The 18,352-nt window shown below is 39.2% G+C and overlaps 1 protein-coding gene across 6 annotated transcripts in view; it reads left to right on the top strand.

Annotated features, from left to right (window-relative positions):
- FGF13 (fibroblast growth factor 13) overlaps nt 1–18,352 on the top strand; it is a 510,479-nt gene that overhangs the window by 451,720 nt on the left and 40,407 nt on the right. The gene's annotated exons all lie outside the window — the stretch shown is intronic.

Raw genomic sequence — 18,352 nt, 5'->3', positions numbered from 1 at the left:
CAAGTGGCAGTGAGAAACCATCTGTGGCACAGAGAATCATAATTAGCCATTATTTCATAACATATTTACTTTTGTCGATGATAGAACTCAGGCTTTCTGGAGCTGTAAGGAAATTAATATTCATTGAGCATAGAGAACTTTGTTTATACCTTTGGCTTTTCTTTACCAATGATGAGCTGTACACAAGCTTTTGAGAGTTCCTCAAAACTTTATAGTATAAATATTTAATAACATAAAGCTGTTCATAATCCATATTTCAGAACCAGTTGAAATAAATAAATAGTAACTGCAGAAAATCAAGAGTCTTAAATGTGAAAATATTATCAATGTCCTAGTATCTGTTTTTAGTAGAGGAGTAATACCAGATACTAGAAACAGAACACAAACTCAAAGCTATACCAAAAGCATTTTATTTTGATTTTGGAATGTTCCAGAACTCAGCAGCAGCCTTTTAACCTGCCTCATTACTTCACCTCTCATCAACACCGCTTTTCCATGTCCAGAGTGCACAGTGTTGCTTGAGTTGTTCGTTGGAGTTGGGGGCAATAATGTGGGGTCAAGTAGAAACCCTTTGACAAGTAAACTGTTTCCATTCACACATTCCTAGAGAGGACTTACTGGAGTGATTTTACTGCCAGGTTTATGGTCCTGGGACTACCACAGCAAATCAGATGCAAGATCAGGAAGCAGGTCTCTCTGAGAGTCAGCTTGATGCCATGGGAATGAGGCGGGCTGTGTCCCTGATCCCAGGGGCCCAGTCAGACTTGGAATCTGAACTACAGGGACAGATTTTTCCTTCTCTGCTGGAGTATTTCCAAATACCTTAAATTTACTAAGTTTCTTCTCCCATCACAGATGTTCATCTTGATGATCCAATCAAGATATTGTCTGATTTTCCACCATATAGTTCTTGCTTTTTTTTTTCCTTTGCAACTAGTAAACAACCCATCGGCAGATGCTTTGAGTAGATATCCTACTCCTTAAAAACCCAATTTTTAACATTATATTTTCAGGAATCCCAAACCTCTTTAGAAAAATATGATAAGTAATCAAAAATTTGAGAAATGACCATTGATTCTTAGCTATGTCATATAAATTTACCAATAGGTAAACCAAGGTAGAGAAAAATGAACATTTTTTTTACAAAGTGAAGAAGCATCATAAAAAATAGGATCCAGAAGCAAAGGGTTTCTTGGGTTTAGCATTCTGGTCACTGGGCTTAAATATCAGCAAAAGGTTAGTTTATATCATTTGGGGGAATTAAAATCAGTTCTGAGGGGATCCCTGGGTGGCTCAGCAGTTTAGCACCTGCCTTCAGCCCAGGGCATGATCCTGGAGTCCTGGGATCGAGTCCCAGGTCAGGCTCCCTGCATGGAGCCTGCTTCTCCCTCTGCCTGTGTCTCTGCCCCATTCATTCTCTCTCTCGAATAAATAAATAAAATCTTAAAAAAATAAAAAATAAATAAAATCAGTTCTGATAGATGTTTTAACTTCAGACTGTGGGTGAGGGGCTCATTTGTATTAAAAGGCCTCAGATGCTCAGCACACTTAGCTGTCAACTGTGAGCTTACTCTTGTGCAGACTTGTTTTGTTTCTCGTATTTCAGTATGTGACAATTTAAGGTCTAATTTTAAGTGATATGACTTCCCAGCTGTAGCCCATATTCTAATTAAGAAAGGATGTTAAAGTTTTGATGAATTCCTCGATCAATTCAGTGTGATGAATGTCCTCCTAGCAAACATTTGTAACATATAAAATGTTTGAGCTCTGTTAAATCCAAATATCAGTAAATCCATAAAATTTAACTTCTAGGGTTATGGTCATAGAGGCTTATAAATTTAATTAGAATTAAATGAAGGGCACTGGTTTAAACATGACAACTGTAATGTTTAGGGAAGTACGAATGACCCAATTATATAAGGAAATAGATTTAAAATAAACACAAATGCTATTAATATCCAGGACAGAAGAACATGATCATTATCTAATCAAAATTGATTTCTTCGATGGATTTTGCATGCAGCCAGTAGCCATCATGTAGAACTCCCCTACAGAACTAGGAGACACAAATTCTAACATGTCATTAAAAGTTTAGCTTCTTTGTATAGTTCAGTTAGAAATCCACAAAGTATTGGATTTGATTTATTTAATATAAAATTAGAAAAAGGTTGACTGAAAACTTAGGTCCCCAATTTTGGTGCCTATATCCAGCAGGCTTGTTGGATCAAATTATTTTACAGAAAGAAAAACAGAAAACAAGCCCATTTTATTTGTTAATGAATAGCTCTGCTAGCTCAAGAGCTAAATTTTATGTTTTAAAGAGGCTTTCAGATATTGGGTTGATACTATTGAGGTAGATATAATTATTGTATTGAAAAATATGCTGTATATGGTTGTATTCATCTTCAATATTCTTCAGAATACCGGTGAATCAGCATAATTTTCAAACTCAAAATACATTTCCCAAGTCACAGATTATTTCAAATGTTTAGTTCTCTTTCCATTTCGTGGAAGTTTCATTCAAATGTGAAAGAAAATCAAGCTTGGCAGTATTTGAATATGAAATTAGATAAATCTGGTTGTTTGTACCTTCACAGTCAAGTGCCTTCGCTTTATGGTCTCTGTAAAAACAGAGCCCAAACTGGTAAATTATTTAGAGTGAAGGTATAGTTTCTCAGATAGAAGAATGACTGAGGATGGTACTTTCTCAGAAATCAAAGAGACAATAGTAGTTGTAGCTAAATAGAGCGAGATTGGCTCCATATTCTGTTTTTGAGGCCAAGTTGAAAAAATCATCCAAATGAGAGGTCATGGGGCACATATTTAAAAGAGTGTCTCACGGCTTTAATTCAGAAGCTGCATTCATATTTGTAGGAAAAAAGCCAGTCTCACGGAGCTAAAGAATAAAATAACTGGCAAGAATGAAGAAGAGGAATTTTAGCAAGTATAGCCAGATGTAGGGGGGTAACCCATGAGTGCTCACACGCGTGCTTGTTCTTATGCACACACACAACACACATACACAAAGACAAATGGAAGAAGCCAGTCTTGCATTCATTGCTCTGTTGCTATTATGGGACTAGTTATTTTGGAATTCCCAAAATAAATCTGTTTTAAATATATACCCTACACTGAACATGCAATACCTTTGGAGATTGCTCTAGCAACATTCTCAGTGATGCTTACTAGCTGTATAGAACAGAGCACATGAGACCTTGTAGGGACATTTCATGCAGTTATCCAATGAGTCTCATGTCTTGGTTCAGGCAGTGCTTTTAGTCCCTCCCTTCTTACTTGTAGAACTTTAATCCACAGTGTGATGGAAAAAAACAGAGGCCATCAACGCTTTTTTTTTTTTTTTTTTTAACCATCCTTTCCAGGAAAGTTGTGTTTTCAAATAGTTTACCTACCAAATTCTCTACTCATTAAGTAGTTATTGATTTCTCTCCACCCCCCTTAGTCAAAGATCAACATCTGCCAAAAACTACCTTTTTAGTAAGTTTTAAACTTATTAATAAAGATGTGTATAATAAAAAATAAAAGCAAATCATGCTATTTGTGTCAGGCCTTTTGAATATGTGAAATAAGTGACAGGGCCCCATTATAACCCTTCATGGATCCTCTCAAGTGTTAATAGTTCCAGGTTACCTAAGAAAGTGAATTACTAAGGGGCCCCTGGAGGGCTCAGTTGATTAAGCGATTAAGTGTCTGACTCTTGATCTCAGCTCAGGTCTTGACCTCAGGGTCATGAGTTCAAGCCCCATTTTGGGCTCTGTGCTGGGTGTAGAGCCTACTTAAAAATAAATAGTGAATTAGTGAGACCCAAAAAAATTGAAGGCAGCAGCACTGGTTTTAGTGGTTACCCCACTCAAAGGGAATTGTGACTTCTGAACAGGGAAACTTTAAATGAAAGCATTTCTCTGATCATTATAATAGCTGTAACCAAGGTTAATGACTGGCAAGCCCCTGACTAATACATTTAATATGTTTTACCAGGCAGAATGTGTGAATAGATAACACGTCCATGCTAAAATTCTGATTAAGTTATTCATCATATACCCTGATGCTAACTGCTTTTGACAGTCTGGAAGTGGAACTGCTTGGAAAGCCTCAATTGATTTCTTGGATATATTTTGCATATAGCCAGCAGCCATAATTTAGACCACACCCTTCTATAAGGGCCCCAGATGTGGATAGGAGATCTGGCTCAGCATATAATGGGTGTAGCCAAAATTAGAGGTGACGTGGAGTTTTACCCAAGAAAAAAATTATTACAGGTATTTGGAAAAGTCAAATGTAAATAACAACCCCAAGGCATGAACAACTTAGCAGTAATATAGAGGATGAAAAAGGCTTAACAGAGGGAGGGTATGAATCATCCCATAATACTTTCATAATTGACGATGAGACACCAGAAAGTGACAGTGATAGCTTTCGGAAAAGAGATTCCAACTGGTAAAACTCCATTATATATAGCAAACACTATAACAGAAAAGCCTGTGCGTAGCAAATCCATTGCTCTAATCTGGCCAGGAAATCAGCAAGGTTACAGTAGCAACAAAAATTATTTTGGTTGTTTGGTTAAAGAATTCTCAAAAATGTTGTGTAAAATATTCCCTGATTCCTGTCTACGTCCTGATGATTCCCTGTAATACAAGTGCTAACGAAAGAGCCTCTCTGCAGGCTGTTTGCACTGAAGAAGACTGAAGTTGAGCCTACAGGCAGAGATCTCCTGAAAACTCCTCCCATGCCTCTGGTCTCAAAAGCCCAGTCACATGTCTCAACTCCCAGAGAACCAGAGGCATGAGATGGTCTAGGAGCTCGGGCAGCCAATCAGTGACCAGATATCCGGGGAACATCCCCAAGGTACCAGGCTATAATCTGGCCACAGTGATCACATTGCTCCATACAATGGCTGTCCTATGTTCAGAGCCCTGATTCTTTTTTTTTTTTTTGTAAGATTCTATTTATTTATTCATGAGAGACATAGAGAGAAAGGCAGAGACATAGGCAGAAGGAGAAGCAGGCTATCCCCAGGGAGCCTGATGCAGGACTCGATCCCAGGACCCCGGAATCACTCCCTGAGCCAAAGGCAGATACCCAACCACTGAACCACCCAGGCGTCCCCAGAGCACTGATTCTTAATAGTTGATCTACCAGGGGAAGGATTGGCATGAACTGTTCCTCCCCAACTTCTGCAGCCTGGCAATGCTATTTTTACTCCTGAACTCACTGTAAGAAAATGCCATATAGGGAAACAATTTGAATGTCCTTGGGGATGGGGGTGGGTTGAGGGTGCTGCTTTATGGAAATTTACCAGTTGTATTAAGCAGTATATATTGGGTATTTTGCACTGAAATCTTAGGAGATCACATTAAGACCATGTTTATATGTCATGGGATAGTTAAATTGAATACAATGGAAAGATGGTTTTCAATTATATCAAGAAATGATGGAAGTCGAAAAGCTTTAAAAGTCTTGTGAATGTGTTGAGCACCTGGGAAGGTCAGGGGTTGAACTTCTGCCTTTGGCTCAGGTCATGATCCTGGGGTTCTGGGATTGGGTCCCACATCAGGCTCCTTGCAGGGAGGCTGCTTCTCCCTCTGCCTGTGTCTCTACCTCTCTCATGAATAAATACATAGTTTTTTTTTTTAAATCTTGTAAACGTGTGACTCCACTTGCATAACATAAATGAGTTACAGTGGATTCAACGAACCAAAGCTTTAAGATATGTCACATTCCACCTGTCATATTTGGACAATGCCACTGGGAAATCTTTCCCTCCAGTTTTCTACAATTTCATCCTGTAGTAGTAGCCATAGCAAAGAGAAACGATGCCAGCCCATAGACCCAGATACAACTTCTTGGGGCTATAAATGCAAGATATATTAACACCTGCTATTTTGAGGAATACAAAGTACTTATTTCTCCAGAACGGAATGATCATTTCCTACCAGTGACTTTCATGATTGCTGAAGAAACAGTCAGATTTTTGACTCTACGATCTCCTTTTGTTCTGAAATCCTTGTTACTCATGTTCCTTCTCTCTGATTAGATGGGTGGTTACTTGGGAGGTTAACAGTAGAGACATTAGGTAGATAAAAAAGCACATTTATTAAAGTCGTTTATTACATTTATATCCCTAATATCCTTTCCAACAAGGGAAGCCACTTAGCCAACTCATTGTGTTTCTTCATACTCTTCTATTCTCAAATAGGATTATTTGCTCAAACAAAAAGTTCCACTCCCAGTAGGACTGTCAATAAATCAAAGCGTTTGTCTGCCACAAGGGTATTTGAATCTAACAGTTCTTAAATTGCACATAATATGGCACACAATGGCACACATAATAGGCTCAGGAAACACTTTAACTGCTAGTGTCTCTGATCTAGGTGTGAGACTTGATTTAAACCGATAATTAACCTTGAGAGTGGAGCTCAACAGAACCGTGATAAGTGGTTTTGCTCAGTACGTTTCTTTGCTCTGGACCTTGCTGTGATTTCTGTTCACATGGAGGACATTCAGAACAGTATTTTATTTTACAAGATGTGGAATCTCTTGGTCTGCCTTCCCTCCAGATTTTGAGGTGATGCTCTTTTCCTCATCATAACTGATCATTTTATTCATCACCCCTCACTAATAGCATCTGTCTTGAAGCCCTGAAGCCTTAGTGAGACTAGCAGAGTTTTGACATCAAGGGAGGTTTTTTCTGTTTTATTTGTTTTCCAGTATCTGTAATACATTCTGGTGATGTTCATCACTTGGCATGAGCCACTGCCGGTTCTTGCTTTCAGAGAGGTGCGGGCCCTGCCTCTTGGCGCTCGCACCTGGATGTGGACACACAGAGACAGTTGTTCTACAAGCTGCCAGATGGTAGTGTTGTTTTTGTAGTTGTGTACCATCAAAACACGCAAAAGAAGCAAGCAAACAGGTGAGGAATAATAATAATAAAGGAATGTAAGAATTCCACATGTGTTTGAAAGCGTTCTGGATTAGGGACGCCTGGGTGGCTCGGTGGTTGAGCGCCTGCCTTTGGCTCAGGGCGTGATCCCAGGTCCATGGATCAAGTCCTGCGTCGGGCTCTCTGCAGGGAGCCTGCTTCTCCCTCTCCCTGTGTCTCTGCCTCTCTCTCTCTGTTCTCATGAATAAATAAAAAAAAAAAAAGAAAGAAAAAAGAAAGAAAGAAAACCAATTCTGGATTAGATTCAATTCAGACTGTTGGTTTGGCAGTGAGGACCTTTGGTCTCGGCAGTGTTAGGGAGCTGAAATGAAAATAGAATGTGATTTCTTCCCCAGTGTTATCAGTACTCTGAAGTTCTGCCTTGCTCCCAAGCGCTAGGTTACACCCTCAGGTTCAGAAGTGTGGGAGCAAGTGGCCCTGGCCCTCCCTGATCCCTGCCCCAGCCTTAGTGGTAAAGATCTGCCAGGAGATTGCAGCTACTTGGTGAATCAGGAGAGGAGGTAACAGGATGGCACACATTTTCAAGTAAGTTCACCATCATTGCCTTTTACCCCTCATTTGTGCTACTATTCAAACAAGTAGCTGTGCCAACAGGGTTTTTTTTTTTTTGTATATTTTTTTATTGGAGTTCGATTTGCCAATATGTAGTATAATACCCAGTGTACATCCCGGCAAGTGCCCCCCTCGGTGCCCATCAGCCAACAGGTTTTAAATTATTTGATTACCTCCTTAAAGGTCAGGTTTTCCTATTTTATTTCACATTTTACCAGAATATTTGACAAAGGGTGTTCTGTGGTGGTAAATATAGAAGCATACGTATGATAAATAGTCTTTTTATGTGGTCATTCTCCCATTTGGGAGGGGACTTGCCATTTTTGTCAGAATAATTATGAACTACCATAGTTTAAAAATGGGAACCATAATGAGATTTGATTGGTGCTGTGGTAGGTTCTTATACTGGCTACAGATAGTATAAAAAAAAAAAAAGCAGGCTGAAATAAGATGGACGGTTAGTTGGTTTGGATCTTTGCTTTAACCACCAATGCTTAATTGAGTGGGTTTTTAAATATTTTATTATTGTTACACATTATTGTTACACATTCCTGAATGGTGACCTAAGTCAGCCTTTGAGAGGCTTTACAGACATACAATCTAGCCTTTTTCTATGTATAATTAAGTAATCCTAAAGAATAGGTGTCATTTACACAATTTGTTGGAATCACTCCTTTAATGATATATATTTTTTAAGATTTTATTTATTTATTCATGAGAGAGAGAGAGAGAGAGAGAGAGAGAGAGAGAGAGAGAGCGTGACAGAGGGAGAAGCAGGCTCCATGCAGGGAGCCTGACGTGGGACTCAATCCCAGGTCTCCAGGATCAGACCCTGGGCTGAAGGGTGCGCTAAACCGCTGGGCCACCCGGGCTGCCCAATTGTATAGTTTTTTTAGCTGACATTGCATAGACTTCATCAAGTCCAAAATTCAGTAATCCAAGAAATTCTACCAAGATACCAAATGTCATTTGTATAGAGGTAAAAGCATATTGAGGTTTCTCCGGGTGAAGCATGTCATGAGAGTATGAGATACCAACCCACTGATACACTGAATCAAGAGCATTTATTAGTAATTAAATCCTCCTTTTTATATGGCTCTGCACTTCTCAACCTGAGGGACCTGAAACCTCATATGGTGTGTTCCAGTCAGGGAAAATGAAAATGTGAAAAAAACCTGGCGAATGTCTTCAGCAAGTTGCTCATTTCTGGCACATTAGTTAATTACTTCGCAAATTGTTCATCATGTTCCCATTTCACTTTTATAAGCACAATAACACTTCTTTTTCTAAATGTTAACAACGTTTAATTTCTTAATGAATCGATGGCTATTCCATAGGTTATAAATTAGCATATGGATTCACCCAACCAACTGGCTACTCTACATTTTCAAACATTTGTTGGAGCATGAGGGAAAAATTGAAGCCAACTAGTGATACTTTGACATAAGTAATATATTTTCTCTTAGAGGTTAAGATTAAACTTTGTTCTTGGGCTGCCTGGGTGGCTCAGTGGTTGAGCATCTTCCTTTGGCTCGGGTTGTGATCCCGGGGTCCAGGATCGAATTCCGCATCGGGCTCCATGAAGGGAGCCTGCTTCTCCCTCTGCCTATGTCTTTGCCTCTGTGTGTGTGTTTGTGTGTCTCATGAATAAATAAAATCTTTTAAAAAATAAAATAAACTTTGTTGTTAAAAGCAGCAAGATATTAAAAAAATACTCTTTTTTCATGGGGAATTTAAGTATTACAGTCATGAAAAAATTTTGTCTTTTCTACTCCATTTTATTAAACCTCTATTTGCTCTTACTATTGCCACTCAGCCTATTACCATTTCATCACAAATCAGTGTTTTATTCAGTGTATTGAGGAAATTAATCTTTCAGGAAGCTACATGCAGGGCTGCTATACCAGAATCCACGATGAGTCAAAAGTTCCTGGGGGTCCCTTGATATAAATACACTCTCTTTATATAGGAAGATCCCATTTGAGAGAGTTTATTTAGTTTGTGTCATGCCAGAGAAATTTGGCTATAAAAAGAATTTTCATTCTAAGTTTGTCCCATCTCTAGGACTCCCAAGAATTTTATAGAGGCCCAGTGTAATCATAATATTAAAATAATAATATTAAGTATGGTGATATATTCGTTTGGAGCCCTGCTGCCTACATCACCTTACATCACAGTCTGTGTCTTGAGAAGGGGTTGAGAAAAAGTATTGAATTTGGATTACTATTTTGTGCTGCTGAATTAAATAAAAAGTCAAAATAGGTATGTTCTGTAACAAATAAACAGTAGTCTGAAATTCATCATTCTATTTAATTTTTTTTGTCATTATGGCTTAAGTTACACTAATATGGTTCTTTGTCCTTCTAGAAGTTGTAGGTGTGTATGTCATCTTTATATATTAGTCAGTGCTGGCCAGGAAACATGAAGTGGCTTTCTCGCAAGATACGTGAAGTTTTCTTTAGCTGTTTCATGAATTTTGAGTCTTCCACAGAATCCCACAATCTCTGCCTATGTTATAATCTTGTAGCAAATTCATAGAGTTCCCAGAGTTTTCCTAGCTGTGATGTTAGCAATCATTCCCAAGGCAATTATGTATCATGAGTGGTGGTCCCACATAATTCAAGAGCAAATTTTTCCTCTAGACAGTTTTGTTGTATTTCCTTGTGGGTGATAAAAGAAGCTTCCTAGCCAACAGAGTTTTAATTCCTGCTTTTAATTGAAATTTTCTTTTGTAAGAATATCTAGTAGTTCATTTTTCCCTTCAGATGTGATGTTGTGATTTCAGATAGGAGGTTTTTTGTGCTGTTTGGCTTTCTTGTGTGTTTTGTCTGCAGTCATTTCCCTTTCTCTTGGATTGCTCCTGGAAGGACTCACTGCCTCTACATTTTTGTTTAGCACAAGCCCCTCAGTAGAAGCTAGATTACACATCTTAATTCTTTCAAGGCCGTACTTTGTTGGGGCTTCATTGAGTTAATTGTAAATATAGAGATTTAAGAAGGATCTGATAACACCAGACTGTTTCCTGGTAATGTGGCAACCTTGCCAAAGCCTGTACAAGCATCCCAGACCCCTCACTGTATGTGCGTAGAGTACAAGTGTCGTATCTTCAAGTACCTCTCATATTGCCCAGATGTTCTCGTGTGTGAATCTGGTATTCCCCTCAATGATACTTCAAGCTTTTTGTGGCTAAGAATAGAGCCCTCTCCTTCTTTTCCATTCCCAATAATACCAAATTCATTACTGAGGACCCAGTGGACAGACATGAGACTAATATTTTGTAAATAGGCGATAGATGGAAGTTTTACCATGTGAGAGGCCAAAGATAAAGAATAAATAAATGATTTCTTTCTTTCACATAATAAGAGGTGACCAAATCAAGAGTGCTGCAGTGTGGGAAGGAACCATCTAGAAATCCAATTTACATGTGTTTTCATGCATGAGCACATGCCTGGGTCTCTCCCTCTCCCTCCTGGAGGTGTATGTGTATTTCAGGTCTCTGTCATCATTCTAAAATAGTGGTGAATAAAATGCTATTTGATGAATCATGTAACACACACACACACACGAGAAACAGTGGTTGAACAGGTAGTGATGTCATGGTGGCACCAGATGTCACAATAGGGGCACACTGAACCAGAAATCTAGAAATGCAGTTTCTGAGCCACGCTCAAATGAATCTACGAATTTGGGCAGCCCCTTTCCTTTGTCAGGATCTCAGTTACCTCAAATATTAAATTTAATTCCCATGGTCCTTAGAATCTGTTTTGCAAGTAATAAATACCTCAGCTTTGCATCCATCATTAAATTTTTAATAGAACCCATAGTAATGAGGTTGAGGAGAGCGCAGATCTAATGAGTACTCCTTAGTATTGGTGGGTCAGGGGATCATCTTTGAAGCAGTTCTTTTTTTTTTTTAAGACTTTATTTATTTATTCGAGAGAGAGAGAGAGAGAGAGAGAGAGAGAGAGAGGCGGAGAAGCAGGCCCCATGCAGGGAGCCTGACGTGGGACTCCATCCTGGGTCTCCAGGATTACGCCCTGGGCTGAAGGCAGCGCCAAACCACGAAGCTACCCGGGCTGCCCCAGGGGATCATCTTTGAAATAGATGGGTTCTACTGGGGAAGGGGACAGTTATTTTCTATTCATGATCAAAATAGTGGACATGGGTTTCTAATGCATCTTTCATGATAACATTTTCTTTTTCTCTCTCTTGGATTATCTGGTTTACTTCGATAAAAGTAACATTAGGATTCTACTGGGGACATAATTGGGCTTGACCAATAAAGGATGACAGTTTGTGTCTTCTAATTGCCTCCACTTAATGGTCCTGCTCTTCATCGCACTGAACTATGGAAAATGTCACATTTCCATGGTCTGTGACTCAGATAATAAATGAATGTGTGAATAGTGTCAAAATACAGCAATTTTCTGTATGTACAGGGATGTCGACAGCTTTTGAAAATGGTAAGGTACATAACTAGATATTTCTAAGCCGAAAAATATCTCATTCGGCCTTTGGAGTACATTTAGTTATTGCATCCCCTAATGAGGGCTCATTTGCTTTCTCTGTATCTGTGTCCCACTGGTAATGACCCAGGAAGCAAATCAAGTAGATTTAGGACTCAGTTGTCATTACCCCCTACAACGAGGGAAAATACATGATTTTCCTTCCTCTTTTAATATCAAGTTTTCCTTTGCATTGGTTTGTTTAGTTTCCCCCATAGCATAGTCTTCCAAACATTTGTTATTTCTCTTTTCATGCAATTTGAATTAATGTGGATAATTGTGGTAGTTAGAGGCTTTACTCTCTCAGATGGTAATTATCCATTCTGTAGTTTCATTCCAAACCCAGTAAAACAGTATTAGAAAAGTTGATGTTAATCAGAAGGGATCTCTGGGTATGTAACTCAATATGTAAGATTTAACAAATATATGCTCATAGATCACATTTAAATTAAATTAAAACAAATCTACCCTCAAAGTTACCCCAGTTATATACTATGTTAACAGGTTTTACTAGTGTTACTACAAAACATCAGCAAGCTTCCAGAATATTCATGGCAATCTTCTGTCTTCTATGAATTTATAAAGTCATGATTCTCCAGAATTTATATTGCTTTGGCTTGCAGGAAAACATGCTTGAGATTTCTTTGCCGGAATTGTTGGCAGATAAAACATCAAAGTTTTGGTGGTCTGAAGGGGAGTAAGGGCTAATGTACCCAATTTGACTTAGTTTGCTTATCTGTCCTTTTGTATCTAATTTCATTGAGAATCAAAAATGCTGATGTTTGGAATTTCTGAAAATTAAATGCAAAGAGTTCTGTCCTATTCCCTTATAAATGAGCCGGGAAAAGCTGTTTCATAGCATGGTCTCCTCTCATCCATCTCTAAATGGCAGTGAAGTCAAAGACAACTTTTAGAGGACATCGAATCTGTCATAAAATTCCTATTTATGCGCAAGTTATTTCATTTTAGAGAAACATAATGAGATCAATGTTCCCAGGTTCCTCCTTTGAAAATATATTTGGAGATGGGAGTTGTGTATAATTCTGCTGGAACTCCTGGGTGGCTCAGGGATTGAGCGTCTGCCTTCGGCCCAGGGCGTAATCCTGGAGACCTGGGATCAAGTCCCACGTCAGGCTCCCTGCATGGAGCCTGCTTCTCCCTCTGCCTGTGTCTCTGTTTCTCTGTCTCTGTCTCTCATGAATAAATAAATAAAAGCTTAAAAAAATAATTCTGCGAGGTACTAAGAAAAGTCTGAATATGTTTAACTTGCAGGATATTGCTGAGGAGTTCATGGGGTAGCTTTCCAGTGTTAACAAGTTTTCTCTGTCCTAGGAAGACAGCCCACCTCAGTGGTACAACTTTTAGGGACAGTGTAATACTCCTTAGACATGGCAATGCACAAAATTTTCTCTAATGATATATTTATGGAGAGTTAGCAGAAGGGATTACAGGGGTAGCCACAAACAGCCTTATTGTCCATGTTCATAAGGTCGCAGAAAATAGGAGAATAGGGAGACCCACCTCTGAGACCCAATACAGGCATCATAAGGAGATACATCCTTTACTATCACTCGCCAGCCATGTAGCCTTGAGCAAATTATCCTGTATTTCTGACCTTCAGATTCCTCATCTTATAAATGAGGTATTACATATTCCTGAGGTTCAGTAAGATTACTTCTATGAATTTTCTGGTACATCTGGGTGGCTCCATAAACATTTGCACTCCCATTACATTGGTTGAATGAACATCAGACTAAGGCAGGCTTCTCTGTAACAAAAGTTTGGGAAACACTTCTTGAGGTTCATGCATTTATAGTTGTAAAATATCATTTTCGCTAAGAAGTGTGTGGCTTATGGAAAAGCAATCAGTTTTTAGGGGTTTTTTGTGAAACATTTTTATAAGGAAAAACATCTCTTGTGGGTGCTTTGTTATCGTGGTTTACTTGGTTGAGTGTACTTTTTGATTGGCTGAAAGCTCTTGTAAGTTAAATTAATTAAGGAATATCAGTGGGGAAAAAAAAAACAACACTCATGTAAGTTCAGGTTACATAAGTCTGGGATCATTTCACAGCTAGGAATTTCCCCAGCTCACCTCTCTGTCATGAAAACATAAGGTCCCCTCATAAGTGTGCACAAAAGGGTTGTTTGTGACAGCTCACAGTCCTAGATAGCTTTCTTCTTTCTAGCTTTATTGCAGACCCGAGTTAGGTGTGAGTGGTATATGCCCTATATTAGAAAAGAACAAAGATCGTAGGAAAGCTACGAAAAGAAAAATCGACATGACCGAATCTAACAGATTAAATTATCCATTCCACAGGATAATTTATTTGGACTGCTACTTTATTTCCCAAGATGGCATCCCAGAGTTCACCACCATCCCTGCTATTCTGTTTTGCAGAGGTGTTTTAGCAGTGCATGATTTTAACAGGCGGTACATAATCTGAAAACAGGCAGTGGAATATGAAAAGCTCTCTGGGAAAGGATCAACTAAATTTGAAGGAAAAGCTGGTTTGAAATGTTAATCGTATTCCCAACCTTAGAAATTTCTTATTGGCTGATTGATGGGTAGGAGTTCAGAGTTTTGTGAATTCCTTACAAGGAGATTATGACAGTCCCCACAAAGATAGTCTACTGGAATTCAGATAATAGACCATTTTCCCTTGGTATCCTACCTTTTTGATAGATGAGACTGAGGATCTAGTTCATGCTTTCTGAATTTAGTGATCATAGTGGGGAAAAAATGTGTATTCAGGGAAATAAACCATTAGCAGACATGTAGTTGGGTTTTCCATGCTCATTAATCCCATCTTTGCCTTTGAACCCAGAATGGCCCCATGAACCTGTCCTGTATCTGATTCCAGCTCACCCTGTTTCCTTAGGCTACCAGGTTAGTATATCTCATAGGGACCAAGAAGCTGCAGACTCACTGGAGTAGGGGTTTTTCAGCTTTGGTCATCTATCCAGCTTATAGTACATCTATACTAAACCATTTGACTATACACAGAAGACGTTTCTATTAATTTAAAACAAACATTTTTCCTCTATGGCAAAAGCTTTCATTAATAGTAATGCCTTAGCAGCTAGCATGTATTCGCCCCTTTATTTAATGGGAGCTAGAATTACTACAAAATGCAGAGATTGAGAAGTTACAAAGAAATGCCTCTTGGAGGACTCAGGCCCCACCTCTTGACTCTCGTTCCCTGTAAAGGAGGCACATACCTCAAAATATTCAAAATGGTTATTATCACATGATAGAATTGTGTAGTTCTTTTTATGCCTTTATCAGATTTTCTAAAATTAATTTTATTGTATTACCTTTATAAAGGATAAAAAAGCCAAAAAACGGGCTCTTTAGACAGTGTCTAACTTACCTCAATTTTCCATCCCCCCCTTTGTAGGTGTTGATTTATTTATTTTTTAAAGATTTTATTTATTCATTCATTCATGAGAGACACAGAGAGAGAAAGAGAGGCAGAGACACGGGCAGAGGGAGAAGCAGGCCCCATGCAGGGAGCCTGATGTAGGACTCGATCCCAGGTCCCCAGGATCACGCCCTGGGCTGAAGGCGGTGCTAAACCGCTGAGCCACCCGGGCTGGCCATAGGTGTTGACTTAATATGTGACATTGTCACTAAGATGCATAGTAGATGATCAGAATTGCCCCAGTGTGAAGAAAGGGAGTAAAATAAATGATAAATTAGACATAAAAGTCATGAGAATTTTCCTTTTGTGGAATTATTATTATTACATGTGGTATACTATGTAGAATTAAAAACATAACAGATGACTGTTAGGAATTCTCCAGCTTTTCATAGTAAAATTACAAATAGTTCAAAGTTCAGGAAGATTTAGATTTTCTTTCTCCTATTTCTTGGGCTAGGTGATGAGGACTTCTGAAAAAGTATGTATATCTAACCAACAGTTCTGTTGGGAGCTATTCACACTTGAGCTGGGCTTTTGCATCATACAGAACCTAGCTTGTTTCATTGGAATAAAAAAGGGCATGAAAGAATATTCATAGAATTCACAAGCTCATAGCTGCAGAAGTTAGCAAGTAGCAAATTGATGGGAACAGTGAACTGATTACTTAGGAAAGTGGCCAGAGTTTGGGGTGCTCTTCAGAATCCTAACCATGAGAACTCTCCAATGTTTGTCCTCCATCATTAGCTTACCTTGTGCTACACACACACCACTCTTCCATTCTGTTGTACCTCCTGTGAAGGGGGCATAAGGGGAGCTCACTTACATTTGGTTGTCATTCTAGCACCACTATCCATTGCCCCTTGACATTTTTTTAAAAGATTCATTCATTCGTTCATTTGTTTGTTTATATTAGAGAGTGTGTGTACACGAGAGAGGGGGGAGGGGTTAGGGGGAGAGAACCTTAAGTAAACTCCCCACTAAGAGCAGAGCCCTTCCACTGCTCACACAACCCATGAAATCATGACCTGAGCCAAAGTCTGACACCCAACCGACTGAGCCACCCAGGCACCTACCCCTTGACAATTTTAACTCCTAAGTCATTGCCACACCCTGCACCCTTACTCTTGCTATAAATCTTAATGATTTCAATATTCATGTAGATTATTTTCAAGTTCTCTAACCTCTCAGTTCCTTGACCTTTTTCTGTAGTGATCTTGTCTATCTTATCTCAGCCATCACTCTGATGGAAAACTTTAAAAGTAACCTCTACCCCCCATGTCAATTTCAAGCATCTCACCCATTGACTCTCACCTTCTACCTTTACAGTTCATTCCTTCTAGTCTCTATTCTCTAACAATTTCTTGTTCCTGCTAGGAGAGCTGTGTGTTTACTCAAAAACCTTCTTACCTTCCTCAGAACCCCCATGCCCCTCACTCATCTCCTTCCCCAACTTAGGTGACACAGTCCATCATGAGAATTGCCTTTTTGTACGTTACTGGTTTAATGCAATTTTTCTTTCCCTCCCATTTTAAGTGATTGGCCACATCCCAGCCCCAGTAAAATTCACATCTATATCAATTCTCCATCTATACCAGTGCTACTGGAAGAAAGCAATTCTGCTGATTTTGCTTTACATTCATGACCATTGGTAGGCCACAAGTGCTGCCCAATAAGCTTGCTACACGGATCGGTTGCTGACTTTTGTTTTGCCGTCTATAATAAGGGGGATAGTCTTAGGAAACTGTGTCTTAGAATGGAGAGATTTAAATAGGTTCCCATAGATAAAGCCCCTAAAATGGTGCCTTGTACATAGCAAGTGCTTATTTCTCCTTCTCCTACCCCCTCTCCTCATCCTTTACCTCCTTCTCCTTATTAGTATTATAATTTTCCTAGCTCAATTACTTTTACACCAACCTAGTTGATGATTTCATAACTTCTTTCCCCTAAAATCCTGAGTGTCTCATCCCCCTTCTCAGGCTAAGATTCTTGTGTCACAGAGAAAATAGAAAGAATAAAATTGCCTTGTGCTTCACCACCATATCTACCTACTCATGTATATGTGTACCCATATAGTGTGCGTTTTTCCCCCTGTTATTATGGATCACTTTTCCTTGCTCCCATATAAGGCCAGCCCGTACATTTTTTTTAATAATAAATTTATTTTTTATTGGTGTTCAATTTACCAACATACAGAATAACACCCAGTGCTCATCCCGTCAAGTGCCCCCCTCAGTACCCGTCACCCATTCACCGCCACCCCCCACCCTCCTCCCCTTCCATCACCCCTAGTTCGTTTCCCAGAGTTAGGAGTCTTTATGTTCTGTCTCCCTTTCTGATATTTCCCACACATTTCTTCTCCCTTCTCTTATATTCCCTTTCACTATTATTTATATTCCCCAAATGAATGAGAACATACAATGTTTGACCTTCTCCGATTGACTTACTTCACTCAGCATAATACCTTCCAGTTCCATCCACGTTGAAGCAAATGGTGGGTATTTGTAGTTCTAATGGCTGAGTAATATTCCATTGTATACATAAACCACATCTTCTTTATCCATTCATCTTTCGATGGACACCGAGGCTCCTTCCACAGTGTGGCTATTGTGGACATTGCTGCTATAAACATCGGGGTGCAGGTGTCCCAGCATTTCATTGCATCTGAATCTTTGAGGTAAATCCCCAATAGTGCAATTGCTGGGTCGTAGGGCAGGTCTATTTTTAACTCTTTGAGGAACCTCCACACGGTTTTCCAGAGTGGCTGCACCAGTTCACATTCCCACCAACAGTGTAAGAGGGTTCCCTTTTCTCCGCATCCTCTTCCAACATTTGTGGTTTCCTGCCTTGTTAATGTTCCCCATTCTCACTGGTGTGAGGTGGTATCTCATTGTGGTTTTGATTTGTATTTCCCT

The sequence above is a fragment of the Vulpes vulpes genome, chromosome X (assembly GCF_048418805.1).
Source record: "Vulpes vulpes isolate BD-2025 chromosome X, VulVul3, whole genome shotgun sequence".
Taxonomy (NCBI): domain Eukaryota; kingdom Metazoa; phylum Chordata; class Mammalia; order Carnivora; family Canidae; genus Vulpes; species Vulpes vulpes.
Note: the sequence above shows the minus strand (reverse complement) of the source record. Positions and strands in the feature narration are given on the sequence as shown.